The sequence below is a fragment of the Fringilla coelebs genome (genome assembly GCF_963513975.1).
Source record: "Fringilla coelebs genome assembly, chromosome: 3".
Taxonomy (NCBI): domain Eukaryota; kingdom Metazoa; phylum Chordata; class Aves; order Passeriformes; family Fringillidae; genus Fringilla; species Fringilla coelebs.
Window position 1 is genome coordinate 33,683,715 of NC_140030.1, and position 20,765 is coordinate 33,704,479.

A 20,765-nucleotide genomic window follows, 5' to 3' on the forward strand; every position below is an offset into this window, starting at 1 on the left:
AACAGCAAGGAACTGTTAATTGAGTCTCATTTAGTCTCAGCCTCACATGGCAGTCCAGAGTGCCCTCACCATGAAACAAGCCCAGATGAAGAGTTTTGAGTGCACCTCCACCTTCTCCACCTCTTGGTAGCCCAAAACATTCCTGTACCCATCGACATCTCCTTCTTACCTAAGGGTCCTATCTCTGCCTTCTCATCACCCTCCCCAGAGCTTCTGGTGCTTAGCTAAACCCTTCCCGCAGTTCCACTTGTAAGGGGCTGTAGCTCTGGCCCCTTCCCAGGCCCTGAAATGACACCTGAGAAGCTGGTCCATGTGGACAGGTCAAAAACCCAGTGTAGAAGGCTATTTTTCTGCAGGGCTTTTTATTTCGTAGTGATGGTTTGTAAGCCTCATTTTAGCTTGAACTTAGGTAAACTCCAGAGCTGTAGGCAGGATTTGGCATGGTTGAACATAATACTTTTCTTCTACTTTCAGCTTGCTGCCCTCAACATTTCTATGGTAAATTGCTTCTGTCTATTTTGGTTCATGTTTAATATAGAATATACTTAAGAAATGTGGAAGAGCATCAAGCTGTAAAATAGTCCTCAAGTGAGCCATGAGGCCCTGTTAGCTCAGCTGAAAAACCAAGTGCACTTCCCAGGCCTTACCCTCTCCATGGCCACCCACATTTCTTGTGCACTTGCAGTTCTTACCTACCCCACACTGGAAATGAGGGTGCACTCGATAGCTTTGTCTACGTCATTAATGAAGATATTAACACTGCTCTCAGTACAGGGACACCAGCTGCCACTGAGGTCAATCTGGACATTGAACCACTTATCACAACCCTCTAGATGTGACTATCCAGTCAATTTCTCATTTAACAAACCATCTACCCATCCAATGCATCTTTCTCCAATTTAGCAAGAGGGATGTTAGTGGGGAGCTGTGTCAAAGGCCTTACAGAAGTCCCGAGAGATGACATCCATAGCTCTTTTGTCCGCTGATGCAGTCATCTCCATCGTAGAAGGCTGAGTTGGCCAGGCAGGACTTGCCCTTGGTGAAGCTGTGCTGGGTGTCACAGAGCATATCCCTGTCTTTTTTGAGCCTTATCACAGCTTCTAGGAGGACACTCTGTTCCATGACCTTCCCAGGCACAGGTGTGAGGCTGACAGGTTGGTAGCTCCTAAGGTCCTCCTCTCCACCCTTTTGAAGCATGGGTGCAATGTTTCCCTTTCTCCAGTCACCAGAGGGATCATCTGGCAGCCATGAGTCTTTGAATATCATGGAGAATGGCAGGGCAGCTCCATCAGCCTATTCCCTCGGGACTCTGGGATGCATCTTGTTAGGCCCCAGAGACTGATGTGTGTTCAGGTTCCTCATGTGGTCATGAACCTGACCTTCTCCTGCACTGGGAAGGACTTTGCTCCCTCAGAACCACCTTGAATTCCACCCCCTTGAGAGGAGTGGGAAGAGAGGCTGAACATTGAGGCAAAAACGCCATTGAGTACCTCAGCCTTCTCCTCATCCGTGGTTGCCAGTTTGCCAGCTGTGTTTATCGGGGCAGTGAACTTTCCTTGACCCTTTTTTCTTGCTAACAGGTAGAACTAGTTAACTGTGGAAGCCCTTCCTGTTATTCCTTGTGTCCCTTGGCAGGTTCAGCTCCAGCTTTGCCTTGGGCTTTCTAACCCACTCTATCACCTGGCTCCAGGGGGTATCCTCCAAGCATTCCAGGATTTTTCTGGTTTGCTCACTGTGCTACACGCCCAGCAAATGCTGGGTTGGTTGAAGTCCCCCAGCAGGACAAGAGCCTAGTTTCTAGCAGGCCTATCTAAAAGAAAGGCATGTATTTTTTCAAATCATTAAAATCTACATTTTATAATAGACTCCACAGAAATTCAGTATATAACTGGTATTGTCTAAAAATATAGTTTACAAATTTTTTTTGTTAAAAAAATTAGAAAACATTGTATAGCTAAACAAAGAGTTGCAAAACATTATTTATTCTGGAAACAACTTTTCTGACATTTATACATGTTCATGTAATTTATTACTGAGTTGTGGCATTTTAGAAAGTTGTACTTGGTAATAAAAGATACTTTATCTGCCATTCAAAGATTTCACCAGAAAATAATACTGACACGTTTATAATTTTTAGGTCCATGTTCAGGTTGTTGAAGAAATATCAGGTATGGGTTTTGAACACGCTTTGTATCCTATTTTCCTTTTCCTAAGCTGTCTTTATCAGACTTGATGACGTTCTATAAATCCTGCTAAAAGCTGTAGCTGCATTGAAAGCATTGTAACTTAGATGGTTTCACAAAAAGAGTTGTTACTCCTTTCTGCGTGTTTAAAAGTCACAGTTGCTACAGGCAGCAAGAGGAATCTTTAACTTCTGCATCAACAGGAAACTCAATAGCAGCAGAGCCTGTGTACTTGGTGGTTTAGGGAAGTTTACTGGGGTTTCAGTATGTGCTGCACGGAGACAGAGCAGCTCCCGTGATGTCTTAGTGCTCTCATTGCCACCAGGGAAATCTGACAGCTCAGTAGTTTTCTCACTGATTTTTCTAATCCTACCTCTAATGTGAGTAAAATGTAGTTTGCTGTGGGAGATTTCTCTGTGGTTATATTCTGTCAGTATGATGGAAATGGAGCCTTTTTTGCCCCCTGTCCCCATTCATTCATCCCATCTCCTGTTTTGGGTCTCAAAGGAGGAGCCAGGATTTGGGGCCTGCCTGTCAGTGGAAGGGATGCTGCAAGTGTCCCCTCCAGAACAGCCTTTTGGGGAGGTGTTTATTCCATTCAAACTCATTGCACATTTACAAACCTGGTCTTCATAACTTAGGACAAAGACTTACTACCCTACTGAACTTTCTGAAAGTGGTGGACTATTTATTGCATTTAATTTTGCTAACATGCTGTGTGGGTATTCAACTAACTAAGTTTTGTTTCATTTCTGTTTCTAAATAAAAGAAGCTTGTAGGCATCAGTAGATGTTTTGTGAAGTTGCCACTGTTTTTGGGCACTGAGGGATAAATCAAAACATCTGTCTGCTGCACGACTGAGTACTTTTCAGCATGAAAAGAAGGGCTAGACAGAGGACATGGCAAAGTATTGTACATGTGCATGGCTGTGATTACCATGGGCAGTGTCACCCAGGGCTGAAGGCCTGGCCCCAGGGGACACAGTCAGTGCTTTAGTGATAGCTGTGAGGGTGTCAGGTCTGGATTGAGGTATGTGTTGCTGTAGAGTCACAAATGGAATCAGACTGGAAATCTCTGCTGAGTCTCTCAAAGCCCATCTTTCCAAATCAAGTAGCCAATGCAGATTTCAAGCCAAATTCAGTCAAATTTTCCCTTTCTCTAAACAGGACAAGAATGCCTGCAGTAAGTGTGTTATAAAATCAGCAATGTCAGCATTGTGTTGAAGGGAAAAATATCCCATTAATTCCTATTTAACAATAATGACTACATTGTTGCAAAATGGAACTGTCATAGCCATGTTGGTGTATTTACTTGAATATGGTGTGCAAGTTCTCTGTGCTGTGGACAAAATAAAAACCCCTTATAGGCAGTTATCATCAACACACACCTTTTTTGCTGCTTTTAGTTAAAGCAGAGCTTTTGGGTATTTAGGAAGGTCTTTATGGAGCCTAATGCCAGAGGTTATGGCTATTTACTCAGTTGTCACTCTTTTAGCTGCGCACAAACTCAGCTGTTGTAGTAGTTATTGTATGTTCTTCTTGCTTGTAAATATGTTCCTCTTGGTGGTATTTTCATGTGCAATCTGGGAAACAGTAGGCATCTAATCTTTGATTACATTTATGAGCATTTTACTGCTGTCAGAGTGATACTTCAGAAATGTCCTTTCTTTCCCTGATAATTTCTTTGTGCTGATGCTTCTTACTGGCACCTTTAATATCAATTTTTTCTTCTACTATTGAAGTGCTTCATGTGTTTCCTTGAAAACATACTCAAAGATATCACTACTGCTTAGTTAAACGTACAATAACCAAACATTCCTATAAAACTAAGCTTTAATTTTAGGTCAGATGAACCTCAAAAGTGCATTTTATGAACACAGTCCAGACAGTCAACTGAAATTGAAAATCTTCATCTGAGGAAATGTTGACTGTTATGAGTAGGAAAGTTACCCATTTTTTTTAAAGGTTGCAGAGTTCACAGGTTGGGCCAGTTGCTGCCAGGGTGGAGTTCTGTTTGTTGTTGATAGTTTCATGTTGTAATCACCTGTTAATAGTTTTTCCTTCACTACCTGTTGTTGATGGTTGGGAATTCCCTTTTTTGTCGAGTACCACCCTGCTGCTGCCTGGAGGATGGCACCCCCTGGGACGGTGAAGAGGAGGGGACGATGGGATTGGCATGCAAATGATGAAACCCCTCGCCAAACCTAGCAAAAACCCCTAAAAACAACGAGCCAACATGGAGTTAAGAGGTTGAAGTGATGTCTAGACGAGAGGAACGGAATCCAGTGTCCACTGGGACCCTTTTTACCTTTCACCATAACCTAAAAGATGACAGCCAGAGAGAGGATCCCGAATGTCAAACCAAAATAGCTGGACTCTCCTGGTGCTCTCATGAGGATGGAAGCCCCAGCTTTGCATGCAGACCAGCGGACAAAGCTGTACATTTCCTCCTCTTCCGTGCCACTCCTGGAAGCAGTGGCGGTGAAAGTGTCACCAGCCAATTATTCCCACCCAAGCTGATTTTTAATAAAGGCATTAAAAAGGAGAAAGGTCCCCTGCTCTATTTATTTCATTGACTGCACTGATGTCCCTAGGGCTGCCATGGCTTGCTCTCTGGGGTGGTGAAGAGGGATGACTTTGCAGCCAAGCTGAGACAAAGGTCTTGTGTAGCATTTGCCCAGTGCCAAAGGGTGCAGGACATCTGTGCAACATCCCTGGCTGTGGCTCCAAAGTGGAGCCAGTCCCACGGGGCTCAGCCCAGAGCTGCTCCTGCTCCTCAGAGCAGAGCTGAGCCATGGTGTAATGGGAAAGGAGGGTTCAGCAAAACATGAGGGAATGGCTCTCAGCACAGCTCTCTCTCAAGGCACTTGTTTGTGAAGTGTCTACATAACACCCCATCTCTCTTATTTGAATCCCTGCTACACTTCCAATTGCAGCCTGGAGCCTTGTGAGCATGCAGTAAGGGAAAAAAAGGTTTTAATCAGGAAATCCTGAGAATGTGCTCATTAGTATAAATATTTGGATATGGGTGGTTATTTAATCCTTCACAGGAAAATTAGGCACTTGCATTCTCACAGTTTTGTTGGAAGAAAAGGACTGGGGACAGAAGGGTCTCAGCCGCTCCTCATTAGTACATCTCTGTCCAGAAGCAATCTGCCTTATCTGGTGAAGCTTTCATGCCTCCAGCAAAAGCTGCTTTTCCTAACACTGTGGGGGATTTCAGCACTGTACCTGTGTGTGCATCGTGTGGCTGTAGCTGAGGGGCAGTGTCTGTCAGTACAGGCAGCAATGGGAGGGAAGAGAAGCATTGAGGTATCTGTGAAATACGTGCAAAGGGCTGTAGTGCTCTGATAAAATTTAACTTCCCTTGCACTGCCATCAACATCCCCACTCTGTACAGCACCTGTTAAACCAGGAAATGACCTCCACTTTGGAAGTGGCAAGCAAATCAGAAAAGTGCTGTTCCCCACACACAGTCCCATCACAGCTCCAGTGAGATGTTGGTGGATGGCAGAGCAAAGGGCTGGCCGTGTCACTGCTCAAAAAAGCAAAGGAGAAAGAAACCAAATGTGTCAGAGGACACATTTTCTTGGCAACACAGTTAAACGTTCATATCTAAATAATAACAGATCATGGTTATCTGTGTATAAATAATAAAATTAATAAATCAGCACTGTCTGCAAAATGCTCATACAGTGTCAGAGGATAAACTCTGAACTTTCCCAAAGCTGGTGCCAAATATGTTACCACCTCTGAATAGTGCAGGAAGTTTTATGCCAGCAGGGCCCAGGAGCCAGGGTATCCAGGTGGAGATGCAGGTGTGCCTGGGGGCAGGTGCCCCCTCCTTGCCTGTGCTCAGTGTGCAGCACAGGTATCACTTCCAGGCACAGCAAGAGCAGAAAGTGGGCAAAGGAGAAACCCCAAAGCATCCAAAACATCTGCTCTGCCCCGTCCTAGGTGTCTGTGCAGGCTACAGGATGATTTGCTGCACAGCTGCAGGGTGTTTACAGTAAGCTGAGTCACCCTTCAAGCTCCATCTCTAACGGGATTTCAGTCAGCTTCTTCCCAAGAAGGCACTTTTAATGTCGGTGCCTTAAACTTGAATTGCTTCCTGGCCTAAGTATTCTCTGTAGGAGAAACGCCGGCTTCTTGCAAGTGAGATTTTATTCCCAGTCTCTTTAAAATGCCTTTGAGTTCATGCAGGGGTGAAATCAAATAGCAATTAAATAATGCCCAACAGGGAGAAAAATCGTCATGAACAATGACTTCTAATGACTGCCTGTAACCAAGTAATTTAGCCTGTCTGAGCAGAGCAGTTCCTTTAAAACTTTCCAGTGTGGATGTCCAAGAAGAGAGAAGAGAAGTAAAGGAGCCTTTAAACATTTTGAAAAAAGCCAGTGAGGGTTTCTAAGCTGCTGTAAAACGTGAGGTTAGAAGAATGGAATGGTAATTTTCAGGCTACAAGGACAAAACAAAGTACTGGATTTCAGCAAGCACTGGGTACCAGCCCTGATTTTGACTGCAGCAGCATGACAGAATTTGCATCTCTGCAGGGCTGTTGTTTCTATGCCATGTGAATTCTGGTGGAGGGTCATGCTTTTGTGTAGGCTTCTGGCAGATTACTACAGGTGAGAATTACTAATGCTGAGAGGGTGCAGAGAGGTGCAGAGAGGGTTGAGTAACTCCACAGCCTCCCTTCTGTTGGAGAACCATGCCCATCAATCATATGGAATTGTGACAGTTTCTGGCTTCTGCTAGCTGCACATTAGGTGTCCATTTCCTTTATCACTACATGTTTAGGGTCCTTAAACATGTATATATAGCAATAATGGCCTTAATTAGTAGCCTTAATAATAGCCTTGAAATAATAGCAATAGCCACATATAACAATGATGAGTGTTTCTGAAGAGCTTGTATTGGAATTGCACATAGGACACAGCAAGAGCAGAAACATGGGAGGATGGGTGAAGACTGAGGTTGTGGCAATAAGTTCCTACAGTTACCTGGTTTGGGCAGGTGTGGGGAGGCCCTTTCTCCCTTCTGTCCTGACAGCAGTGACTACTGCTGTGATTAATCCCCTCAATGGAGACTTCCTCCTCTGCTTTGGCCAACAGCCCACCTCCCCACAGCACCTTGTACCACCTTCAGAAGCTCTCACACCTCTCTGGATTTGTAGTTCTGTGCCCTGAGGGTACCTATTTCACCTGAATCACCTGAGTAGTGGAGGTGATGTAAATGACTAGTCCTGGGCAGCACTGAGCAGCATGTCTTGCACCTGCCTTTAACTTGCTTTTTATGAGACACTTTTGCTATAACTTTCTGATTTAGGTACACCCCAAATTCTTTTTCTTTGCTAAACCTTGCCTTATAACTAACTTTTTTTTTCCCAGCAGGAAAAATCTGCATCCCTAAGAATAGTGAAACTCCAGGGCTGCATGTTAGCTCTACTTACAGCCAGTGCCACACGGCTCTCCCAGGACAGCTGGGTGTGACTGTGCACGTCCCTGGCTGTTGGGGACCTCGGCGTGCTGGCTCAGCACCACAGCTCAGTGCAGCACTGCTGGAAGCAGCAGTGGCATTTCTTGTGGCATCATTTCAAATACCTGCCTGGCAAACCCCAGTCTAAGGCACCTCTCTGGACAGAGCCCCACTGTGGTGGTCCTTGCCCCCACCGTTGCTTCTTTAGTGGGCTGGTGCAATGGCTCCTCTTCACTGCCTGACCTCACATCCCTCACTGCAGGACAAAACCCAGACAAAAATATCACCTTGTTCGTACATAATAAAAAAGTCATTTTCACCCCAAACCAGGACTAGTCTTGCTCTGAAGCTGGCTTGCTCTCAATGGAAAATGGGCCTGATACTGCTTTAACAAAATGTGCAGAAGTGAACCCATTTGTTTATATGGAGCTAGGAAAATCCCTTCCCTTTGCTATAGTTACAAATGTTTTTCACACTACTGTTCAGAACTTCTGCTTTTTATGTCTGGCCTAAAATACTGCTCTCTCCAGCCATCGAGGACTTATTAACCCCATTTATGGGAAATGGTTGTGCACTGACTCAGAGGGAAGAATGACACTTATTGAATCACCAGCACCAGCATCCCATGGGTTTTCCTTGGAGGCCTCTCAACTAAATATTAGCTAGGAAAACACAGGGCCATGGGGACTGCTGCCCTGACTGCAGCCAGCGGCTCACCTATCATCGTTGTGTCCACACAGACATGCCTGGAACCCATGGAGCCCAGGCTCTGCCTTGGCACGGGGTCAGGCACCGCAGCCTCGCGTCCAAAGCTCGCCTCTCACTGCACATTCATTCTTTCCAAGCAGTGGGTGATGTTCTGTCCTCAGGAACAGCCAGCCTCTTGCTCTCTGACAGCAAGTTAGGATGCTTTCAGACAGTGCCTTCTGCCTCTCCCCCACCCCAGCTCTGGCAGGGGCAGGGGGGTGCAACAGCAGCACACAGAACTTCCCTGTACCTCACATCCCAGGCTTTTCCCTTTGGGCATGATGCTCCCTGTCTGGGCCAGCTGTTGTCTGTCTCTGCCCAGACATGTGTGAGATGGGTTCGCTCTGATCGTGCTTCAAAGGACGAGGCTGGACTCTCAGGTTTGGTCTTCAAGATTGTTTATTATTTCTTATCTACAAAGTTTTCTCTCTGCCCAGCCAGGATCTGACCAGCAAGGCAGCCAAAGGCACTCTGACTGCCCACAGGGAGGTCACGTCTTTTTATAACAAAAACTACGTAAATCTTATTTACCTTTTGTCCTCAATACTTATCATTCTTATTAGCAAGTGTACCTTCACCAAGAACCTATCAAAAATATCTGTGTCACACAGAAAATGGAAAACATGAAGAAGGAAGAAGAACCATGAAGCAGGCTCAAATTCTTCTATCTTGTCTCCATAACCCCTTGTACCTAAATCTTAAAACCTGTGTTTTGCCCTGTAATTATACTATTTCTATACTCTTTAAACCCCAATGATTCTCATATCTCCATATACAGGTGGTACATCTCTCGAAGGGTCAAAGTCGAGCCACCAGGCACTTTTGGCAACATTCCAAGACTCCCGAGCCCCCCAAGGGTTCTCTCGGTAGCTCTGGACATCCGGAGCGATGCGCTGAGTTCCGACAGCTCCCCAAACCTGTCCTCCAGCACAGGTTTTGGTGTGGCTCCCCACCGTTCCTCTCTCTCTCCATCCTTTCTCCCCTCTTCTGAGGAGGTCAGGTATGGCATGGCAGGGTCAGGGAGGCAGAGGAGGACAGCTTGGGAGAGCAAAGTGCTGCAGGCAAAGATGGGCCTCTGGGCTCCTGGGGCCACAGCAGGCATGACTGGTTGCACTGGAGGAGTCATTCGTGCGCTGAATTGCTCTCATGCCTGACTGATCTGTGCAAGCCATGACCAAGAGAGGATCGTGGTGTGTCTCCAAGGCCTTGACATCCTCACTTCTCTCTGAATTGCCAGGAGTCAGGGTGCTCAATCTGGCTCAGAGTTCAACCTCTGGCTCAGGTCTGGAGTAAGTAAGAGACATTTCCATGTGGAAAGCAGCCCTTTACACCATCAGAATGGGTAAAGCTTCCTAGGCAAGCTGACTAGATGCAGAAGTGGGTGCCAAAATCAATAACTGTGATGAGAAGATAATGTTTTGCTCAAACAAAATGGTATTATGTTCTAATTTATGCTCTAAAGAATGTTATTTTCTTGGATTATTAAAGTGAAATGATTCTTCTTTTAAAAAAGCCCTCTTTGCTATGGACTTAAGTACGTCTAGAAGTTTGTTATTTTCTGCTGTGTAACAAAAAGGCCTGTATTTGTTATTCTTCTTGCACAGATGCCTCGTTAAAATTGTCAAGAATGCTGAAAAGGTTTGATGCAGAAGGTATTTCAAGTAGTCTGGGTACATCCATTACAGTCTGTTATGTAGACTTTGCATTTGCTGTTGTACCTGAATGTGTTTAAAAGTACAAATAGCAGTATAAAGGCATTCAGATAAAACAAAGACAGCCCTCTTTCTCTGCCTGTGTGTGAAGGCAAAAGAGAAATGGAGAAAAGCCATCAGTCACCACACTTAGCAGGTGTGGAAACTGCTCAGATCTTTGCCTAGATCTCAGTTACATCCCAAATCAGGTCAAAATATCACCAAGAACACAAGTCAGGAGTGCAGGAGGAGACTGTGGGCCTGAAGTGTGTCAACCAGCAGTGAACAAATTCAGCAGCATCTGCCAACATCAGCAGATTTCAATGTGTGGTCAATAAAAGCTTGATCCAAGCCAAGGTCCCTGATGCAGCTGGCATTCCCCTTGTATCCTGTAAGAGTCTTTGAACCTGGCTTCTGTTATGTCACCAAATTTCTGGCCAGGTCAGACACTTCATAGCTGCCCCTTCCCAAATGGAGTTTATCCTGACTGAGCAGTTTTGTGTGCATAAATGATGGTCATTCTTCCTTTGCTTTACAAACCACTGCATAGTTCTGGCAATACAAAATGACTTTCCAGTGCTGCTCGAACCTGGACACACTTCAGTGCTGTGTGAGGCTCCTCACTCCTCTCACTTACCAGGTCCCTTTCTTGGACATAAACAAATTTGTTACATTTTAACCATTTTTTTCTGACATTTTCCATTTCTAGGCATTATCCTCAAGGTTTTTGATCACATTCTTTTGTTTTTATGGGAAGGTGACAAAAACCTCAAAATTTCAGCATTTTTATATGATTCCTGGGCGATAGTTTCCAGGCAGGAGGATAGAGAAAAATAGACTGATTTACTGGGGTGAAATCTTGCTCCCTTTCCCCTGAGTGAATGCCATGCTTTTGGGATGGTGGCAGTGGTACAGGCTGAGTGAGAGAAAGAAGAGAAGGGCCAAGAGAGAGACAGAGGCTGGAAGGAGGAAGAGGGCTGAGTTCCATCTTTGGGCTGCCATATGGATCAAGGTCTAAGCACCTTGGCAAACCCTGGTCTCATGGACCCTGTGAGGCTGGGGAACACACACTTGTGTTTTTCTAGAAGGACCAAGTCCAGTTGTACTGCAGAACTCCTTGCTGTCTGCATTTTACAGCCTCTTCTCCCTATTCCATCTTTGAATGGTATATTCATAGATGCTAAACTCCCTCAAGCCAACAGCAGTGTTTTCATTGATTTAACATAGCCAAGGTTTCAAGCCAGTCCCACAAATTAAACAAGTGATGATTTTGTCTCAGTTCAACAGGAGCTGAACCATAACATTGGGAATATTCCTCTCCCCCTCTCCTTCAGGACTGAAGGGTTCAGCATATGTGTGTAAAGTTTAAATCAGACAAATATTATTAAAATCCTGTTGCATTGGCTGTTGCTGTAGAATGATAAGTTTTGGGTGTGTAAGTCACAGAAAGAGAGGGTTTGTCCTTGGCTTCAGAAATCTTATGTGCTTATGGTCTTATTTGCAAATGTATCTCACAGGTGATCAAGCAATGGCTGTTTCACAGGGCAAACTTTCTCTGAGCTGAGCAGCAAAATAGCAGTTTCAGGTCTTGAACAGGTTAAGGAAAAGGTGTTCACCAGGCAGCCCTGATTATGTTGATATATTCTCTCTTTGCTGACCTTTTTTTTGTTTGTTTTTCTGTTTTGTGTTTCTCCAGAGTACCAAGGTTTGGCTGGTGGGCTGGATAAATGAATCCGCTGAGACTGAGCAGAAAATCCCATTGGCTTTGCTGCCTGACTGAGGCATTTCTTGTCTTTTCACTGCACAAAGCTGACAGGCCATCCTATCTCCTGGCCACCTCAACTCCTGGCCATCTCTTCAGCATGTTGTCAGGGATCTTGATGTGATTTCCTATCTGTTTAGCATAACATAGCACACTACCTTAGGTATAACATTGGTTCTGTTGTGAACTGATCTTTTTTGTGGTCAGTTTTTTTTCTCTTTGTAGAGGTCTTGTCTCTCATCAAGTCCTTTCCCACTTTCTCCATTCATTTTACTTATAAGTTCTTGAAGAAGGAACTAAATTAGTTGAAGTTTCCAGATTTAATAAAGATGTTTGGGTGAAACAATTTTTAGAATTTGTGGTGACTTGGGTACACAGGAGAGCAGGGACTTAGGCCAGTAGGGAAGGGTTACCTAAGCAGGTAAGAAGAGCCACATTGGGGTTACTCCTTTTCCAGGCTGGAGCCCCTGCTGGAGGCAGGATGCTGCCCCACACAGCCCCTTGGCTTGGCCCAGTAGGACCAAGCTCGTGTGTGCATTAGCTGAACACAGAACAGACTCCTGCAGCTGAACCACCTGATGTGCAAAGAAACATTTTCATGTATTTAGCTTCAGCCCAGCCCTTTCTCCTCTTAGCTGATGACACTCAGTTCACATACTGGAAAAGATTGTAAAAAAGTATGGGAAAAAATAATCAGCAGATATTGTGAATGTTTAAACATAAAAGAGTTAGCATTCTGCTTTTACTAAATTTTTGATAATGATATCGGTTTCAGCAACGTTCCCAGAAGCATGAACACATCTTAAGAATGCTCTGCCTTCAAGAAGTTATTGAGATGATTCTACCACACAGATCTTGGGTGTTTTGCCTGGGGTCAGTGCCTGTAGAACCTCAGTGTGCCTGTGGATGTGGGGCCTGCAGGCAGGAAATCCTCTTGGCTGTTTGATCCTTTCCCTTTGCTGCCTCACATCTCCTGCTGAAATGCACTGTGTGCAAAGGGGATATTAGACACAGCAATTTGGTATTTATTATATAAAATGACCGTGAACTCATACTGACTGCATTGTTTTGTTCAGTTTAAACTGGTATTTTACATAATATTCCTTACATGTAATGGAGCATTACACAGTTCTGCAGGTCTGCCTATTTTCCTTTCTCTGTACAGGCTCATCACTCTGGGAAAGTGATTTGGGAAATGTAACTAAAGGTTAAGCAGGTAATTTCTGCATTATGTAACTACCATAGATTAGTCATTCTCTAATTTATTCAAAAGTAAGTCTACATTACTTTCCTGTCATTCATAAATATTGATGGGTGCTATTTGGCTAAATGAATAATTATGACAACTAATTTCCCTTTGAAAAGGATCTAAAACTGCCCTGGCTAATCTCTCAACAGCTAATAAATACTAGCCAGCTGTGTTTGTCAGTGTCTTAAGTAACACAAGGATAGGGGCACTTCAGATCTAATGCAGTGTATTTCTATTATTCTGGTTTAATTATTAAGCTCCTATGCAGATGTTTTCATCAGTTGGTAAGGGGAATGCTTGTTCTTCTATGTTGCCATTTCCAGTAAGGTCTGTCATCCAGGGGAGCTGGTTTCAGGGAATTTAGGTGTGTGGGGCAAGGTTCCTGCATGCTGTAACAGTGAAGAAAGAGGGAGAAAAAAGAAATTTGGTCAGTTACTGATCTTCCAGGGGCTTTCTGTGAACTGCACCAATCCCACAGCTCCAGAGATACATTTGTACATGAGCTTTGGGAACATGGAACATTACACTGGGGTATGACAATATCAATCTCAGCCCATGTCAGCTGCTCTCTGACACATGCATATTTTGCTCTGCTTTTAGCATAAAGTAATTGACTCCGCTTTACTGGGGAAAAAAAATGGGGACCAGCCTATGTGAAGTATCTTGGCATAAATTCCCTTTTATGCCCTTATATTGATAATATTCCAACTGTCCTGGATAAGTTGAAATCACCAAAGAAACTTGAAAAATCAAAGAATATATCTAATAGAAATGCAAGGAAATGAATGATCTTGACAGGTAGTTGCTCTCACTAAGAAATTCTGAAAAAACAATTTGCTCTGATTCCAATGGGAGACTTCTTTGGACTGGAACAGACTGGAGTTCAAGTGTTCAGTGTGCAGCAGCTCAGCTCTTGGGAGATGCCATTTCTCAGCTTGGCTGCTGCCTTCAAGAAATAAAAAAATCACCTGCTATTTCAAGAAGGAAAGTAAATATGTATCTTTACTGTTTGCACAGTGCAAACTTGTATTTAGAAACATCATAAAAAGAAAAAAAAAAATGAAACCCAGACAATACCACATTCCCATTAGAAAAATTGTACTTAAATTAAAACCAGCATAATTTGTGCAAGTTATCTTCCCAGTCTTTCTGTGCTTAAGTCAAATTTGAAGGTTTCAAAAAATATAGCATTGTTCAACATTTTATTCCGTGCACAAAACTTCCTTAAGGAACATGTTTCAATGACTGCAAAATGATATTCTACTTCAGGAATGTATTTTGTCAATAAGGAGGGCTTTACTGTGAGTCATTAGCAAAATTAAATTTCTGTTAGAAGAATGAGTTGCAGAGGTAGTATGCAGGATATTGTAATTTAGGATCAGGTTACTTGAAACCTTGTTCTCACTAAAATATACTCAAATAAGAGGTTCTTTGACTTGCTGGAGAGATGAGGCTTTTGCAGAATGAAAGAGGCCCCAGATTTAGTTGGTTGGTTTAAATTTTTCTGACAAATCTGAATGGCATGATAGGGGTTAAAATAAGTGTCCAGAGAGAAAACAGGAAGGAGCCATTCCCTCTGGTTATTCCCTGTGTCTGTCCCCATAGTGAGCTCCAGAAAGAGGTAATAAGAGCAATTGCATGTAAAGTCCTGACCAAGCCCTATCAATCCACAGTGAATCATGCTCAGTGAAATACATTTTGGGATAGCATTGCTGCCAAACAATAACAAGTTTACATTTGCCTTTTTTCTTCTTCAGAACCTTAGCCAGATTTGGGCAGCTTTTCTTGGACATACCATTCCCGTCTGGTGTTAGTGCAGTCCTTCTGCCAAATTTCAAGCCTTTGATAGAAGGATGGGAGGCAAAGCTACGGCTTTTTAATGAAGGAGCGAATTTTCACAGATTAGTTCAGGTTTAGGTACTGTTTTCAAGACTTATTGTGAGCAACCTTCGGTATTTTTCAATTTTTTTATTTAAAATTGGATTCCAAATTAACCACAGTGGTAATAAAACCACAAGATTTTATTATCCTTTTAGTGCTTAATTGTATACATCTGCATCTGAATGCACGTACTTATATCTGCTCCAATGTAATTTTTCAGTTTTGGAGGAAGCTAAGCTTGATTACAAGTGTTTTATTCTGTTCCCTCTACATTTTTAAAGGCAGTGCACGTAGTTCTGCATGTAGGGAGGTGACAGACATATATTGTTACAGACATAAACCATCTTCAAATGAGTATGAAGGAAAGAATTGTCTTCACTGTCAATAGAGTGTTGAGGCTGATTGTATTTTAATTTGATGTTCACCACATGCGTGTCTCTTAAGAAGCACTAAATAACAAACCAGGAGAGAAAAAAAACCAAATCCCTGCCTTCTTGCCTTGCCATAATAGAGTTGGAGTTATTTCAGGAACCAGCTGGACTGGTTTTTCCTGGGACTTAAAAATATGCAAGTGACTGTGGTTTCCAGAAAAGAATCAAATAGAATGAGATGCTAGCATTGGAAAAGAGACCCCTTCCAGATGCTAGGTTGTTTTTTACTGGGTTATTATGGTACTGACCTCAGGAACATGGTGTTCCACCAACTGGTAGAGCTTTTCCTATGGCTAATCACAAATCCACACCTTCCAGGTTAAAAAAAAGCTATGGAGGGGGAGGAAGATTAATTCCTGAGAGAAGTATGTTTGTTAGGAAATCGCAATTTAGTAAAGCAAAGCATTCACATCATCAGCAGCCATTGCTGACACTGTTTTCCTTTGGGAAGAGCTGGTAAAGATGTATCAGCAGGACCAGAGCACTGTCTTCTACCTCCAGTGACTGTGAAAGACAAACTCAGGGTGACTAACAGCAGTATAGGGTAGGCTTTTCAACCCGTAATAAGTTTTCTGATAAGCTCTTAGCAAAAACAATGGAAACTTGAGCTTCATTAGCATTGCCTGAGTGCTAAATCCTTTGCTTTAGTAAGTTCTCCTCAATTTTTTCCCTAATTATATGGGAAAAACCTGAGCTCAGTCTCTCCTTCCTTCTCCCAATGGGGGTAAAAAGTCTGCTAACATGAAAAATGGTGGTGCTCTGCCTGGAGCAACCAAAACCTGGAGGTTTTGGGGGCTACTTGTGTTGCAGACCTGAGTATAGAGCTCTTATTGCACAGACTCTGCCATTATCTTGTCCCAGTTGACAGCCACCAGATGTGTGCTGGAGGCCTCCTTTCATCATGGGTGTGGTGGTGTTATCAAAAAGGGGAATCTGTGTACGTCAGAGTCTGCCAGTACAAAAAACCATGACATGGGTGATGGCACTGCATTATGCATTTGAAATAATGCATTTATTGGCTAAATGCATCAAAAACAGTACAGTAGGTCATGCACTCTTTTTGTTCCATGGAAACGTAAACCCACTCATTTTATGAGATCAGCTGTGCTACCTCTCAAGGTAAATTTAAAAGATGCACTCAGATTAGCAGCCTTTTGAACCCAGGAGGCCTGAGGCTGACATGCCTTCATCTTGTTGTGATGCTCAGGAGAGCCAGTTGTGGGTCTGGATCCCAATTTAATGGGTGCTTTTCAAATACAGAGTAAAGAACTTAGTATGAGGCAATAGATGGATGCAGATTGAGCATGAGTGAGAAGGTGTGGCTTAGCTTTGTGAGCAATCATAATAACATTGCCACTTTTTTCTTTTTTGTTGACAAAAGACAGGAAGGATTTGAAGGTTGATAATGAAGAAACTACCAATCTGCACTCTAATTACAAGCATGCAACATGAAACCACAGTCCTGCTTCATTTTTGTGGTCTGAGTTGTCCAGTCTCTGGGAAAGACATGACTTTGTTTTGTCCAGAGCTTTCCTAAAATCAGAGACTGTGTTCCAGACATCCTGGTTAGCAATCAGTGTTTCAGCAGAGGGATTGCTGATGTGAGAGGCTCCTTTGTGATAAAAACTGGTCCATCTTTTGCTTATGCAGTGGTTGATGTCAGATTCTGCAGCAAACCAGGGTTTCATCCTGGCTCAGAGCCCACTGACTGCAGCAGACTGGGGTTAGACCCTGGGTCTGTTCTCAGGAATAGCACATGAAAAGTGTGAAAGATAAGAAGGAAGTAAGGTAAAGCAGGGCATTTCTCAGCATAATTTTCCAATGCATAAGCACTGAGTTAATAAGAATTCAAAGGGAAGAAAGTCCAAATCTTTGATGGGAAAGGCAAAAGTCATGAGGAAGAAAACAGGTTTGCATGGGAAAGACAGAACCTCAAAGCAGAAAAATTGTCAGCATTTTTTTCCTCTTTTAAGCCTGGCTCTTTATTTTTGCTAGAATCTTGGGTTTTCTTAGTTTTCTTTGTCTCTCTTCCTTTTCTTTTCTTTTCTTTTCTTTTCTTTTCTTTTCTTTTCTTTTCTTTTCTTTTCTTTTCTTTTCTTTTCTTTTCTTTTCTTTTCTTTTCTTTTCTTTTCTTTTTTTCTAAAAGTCAGATGGCGTGCACATGGGTTAGTTTCACTGGAAGTAAAATTTGAGAAAAAAAAATCATTTAGATTTACTGGTTTACAGAAGGCAGTAAAAAGTGTCTAAACACCAAATATGCCAATAATAGCAGTAACTGAATGAAACACCCAACAGAAAACTCCTAATCCCACATCACCAAGTTTACCAAGCTGCCAAAAAATTAATTGTGTCTTGGCCATTTAGTGAAAGCAATAACAGGGTCTTGCAGGAAATCTTGGGGTGTTCCAGGCACAGTGTTGCAGCTTTGAGACTGCCTGGTCCATGTGTGGTGCATTTGTAGATTTCTTGAACACAGCTACTCCATGAGCGATTTTTTTAAGAAGAGAAACTTATTTTTAATTTTTGCAAATATTAAGAGCACATTTTTTTACAAAGCTATGTATTGTCAGACTATGGGGGTGGCCTTGGTCTAGATGCAATGTGAGTTTTACTCTGAACTGAAGCCGCTCCAGGGCAGTTAGTACAGCTTTGACCTGAATAACATAAGTATATGGGAGGAATGTATCTTCTGTCTTTGATTGCAAGAAATTTCATAATCTGTATTAACAACCCTGCCTCTTTGTGCTCAGGGTTGGTTTGCATCCTGACTGATGGAATTTGGAGGTCTCACTGCTGTTCTGTGAGTCTGTCTGAGCCTGCCTGGCTGAGACTCCATCTGGGTGTAGGGAGACAGAATTCCATCTTCTTTCCTGCTTCCAGACAGGAAAGAGCTCTGGTGTGGATGTGCTGTTGTTGGTAGGGACCATGTAACAAACACATTTTCTACAGTGTGCCATCCAGCACGTTAGGGTTGGACACTTCATCGTCACCGGCCTCAGAATAGAAATGAGAAATTTTCTGGCAGCAAAGCAGTGAGACCCTTGAGGAACAGTGAGACTTCTGAAGAAGAGATAAATAAACTGAACCTTGTTTTAGTTTGGCATATGTTTTAAATTAGGATACCAAACCCAATTACTTTTATTTAAAACTTACTGAAGTTTCAAATTTTTTGGTTTGCAGCTTCGATAAATAGAAAATTCTTTATCTTGCAAGGACAAAAACAAATTGATAGCTTATCACTATTACTTTATAGAACTGAATGACTGCCCTGGATATTCTTATCTTTCAGAATCACTTCTGTGAGAAACTGTTCATCAGGAAATGATAATTTTAAAGCTGAAAACATAAACTTGGCCTTCTGCTCTTCTTTTATCTGAAGTGTTTGCTTTTGTTTTGTCATTCTCTTCAGCTTCATTTATGTAATTTTCCTTTTCCCTTTCCATGCTTCACAGATTTAATTGTTCATGTTTTTTAAAGTGTGTAAACAGAGATGGAAGGGCTGTGTTCCAGTTGCTAGTTTCATTTTTCAAAATGTGCAATGGTAACTGAGAATCCCAGAGGATGGCTGAAGTCAAACCTCTAAAATGATTAGAAGTAATTTCTATCTTCCTGTTTGAAATTTGTTTGGCTATGTTGGTAGATGTGTGTTTTGTGGTGTCAGGTCACTGACATGCTGCCCTGAAGAAAATAAAATAAATTGATTTCTGTCAAAATAATAATAAAAATTAATCCCCCCCAATACTTAATAAAAGATGGAGAGATCTTTATACAAATGAAGTGATATTCTAGTGCGCGACAGTTCTCCACTTCCTCCCAAACATGGAATGTAAGTTGCCTTGGTCACAGAAGTTTTCTGCCTTAGAAATCTAGATAGCGATGAGATGGTGATTCCTAAAAAGATTTTATGATGCAATGCAAGTGAAAATAAAGTGCAGGTATTTATTTATGAGCATTTGCTGTTTCCAGAAAAAACTGAGTTTAGAAACATACATGCTATAAGAAAAATATAACCCTTCTAAATCCCTTAGTTCAAAGTAGACATTGTGGGTGAAATTCAGACCCTGCGTGGAAGCCCTCCAGTTTTATCAGAAGAATGAGAAATATTTTTAGGAGTCTTCTAGGTTTGGAAGAAAAAGTACCACCTTTCATTTTCAGCAGAGTATTTATATGCATCTAGGCAATTGCCTCCTGCTCCATCTCCTCCTTTAGTTTAATTTTGCAGGTTCATATGTAAGCACATTCCCCATGTCTTCCTTCTGACTGATACTGCAAGGCCTGAATATTCTCCAGTGACTTGTGCTACTGCAAATGCAGCAGCATGAAAACTGCTGTTGATAGAAGTGATGAATAATGATCCTTCTGTCCTCAACTACAATAGAAGAGGAAGTTATAGATTTTACTGTATACACTGAGGAATTTTTTTTCTTACATCACATTCCTTTACCAGTTTTTTCCCTTGGGTTAATTTGCTTTGTGTTCTGTGCTCAGCCAGCCAGCTTCATCTTCTGGTGCAATTTCATAAAAACTTGAGCCTCCAGAAGGGCTGAAGTTGGACGGTGATCAGTCAGGGTGCCTGTGATGAATATGCTGCTCAAATGCTGGAAGAGATGGAAGGCAAGGAGAGGGCCAGAAGTGCAACCAAGAAGTTTATTTCATGCTATTGACAGATAGTTCAGACAGCATCACCTCAGGTTCTTCAGCTATTTGAAGTATTCAAAATTAATTTTAAATGCAACAAAGGTATATGACAGCACTTAATGGGCTTAGAGGAATGAAGCCAGTTAAATGAGAGCACAAACAAATGGTTGGAGTACTGCAGAAGTGGTGAAAAGCACAGAGAGATCACAGTGGATTTTTTATCCAAAACATATGATTCTCTCCAGAGTGAAGTGACAGAGTTGAACCAGCACTGGAAGTAGTAGGAGAAGTGTTCTGGGATATAACAAGAAACAGTTCTTCCAAACAAGCAATGTCATCAGGCATTTTCATGCATCCTGAAAGGATCTGTTTTATGTGAAGGACTAGGATTTTCCTCTGCTCCTTTTCTCTCTTCTCTTCTTTTCTTTTTTTCTCTACTTTGCCTTGCTCCTTTTTGTTTCTCTTTCTTTTGCTTCTCCACTCTTTTCCTCACTCTTCTTATAATTGGCAGACCAGAAAGTTCTCTGAATGTTCCGAATAATCAGAACCTCTTGTACATTAAAGTGGCATATCCTACAACTTTGTAATATTTTTGGTGGGTGTGTGTGTATGTGCATAGAAATAAATGCAAAGATTCTGTCAGATTTGCCTAATTCATGGGAAGCTGATCATTGGAGTCAAATTCAGGACTGTCAGTGAGTAACCC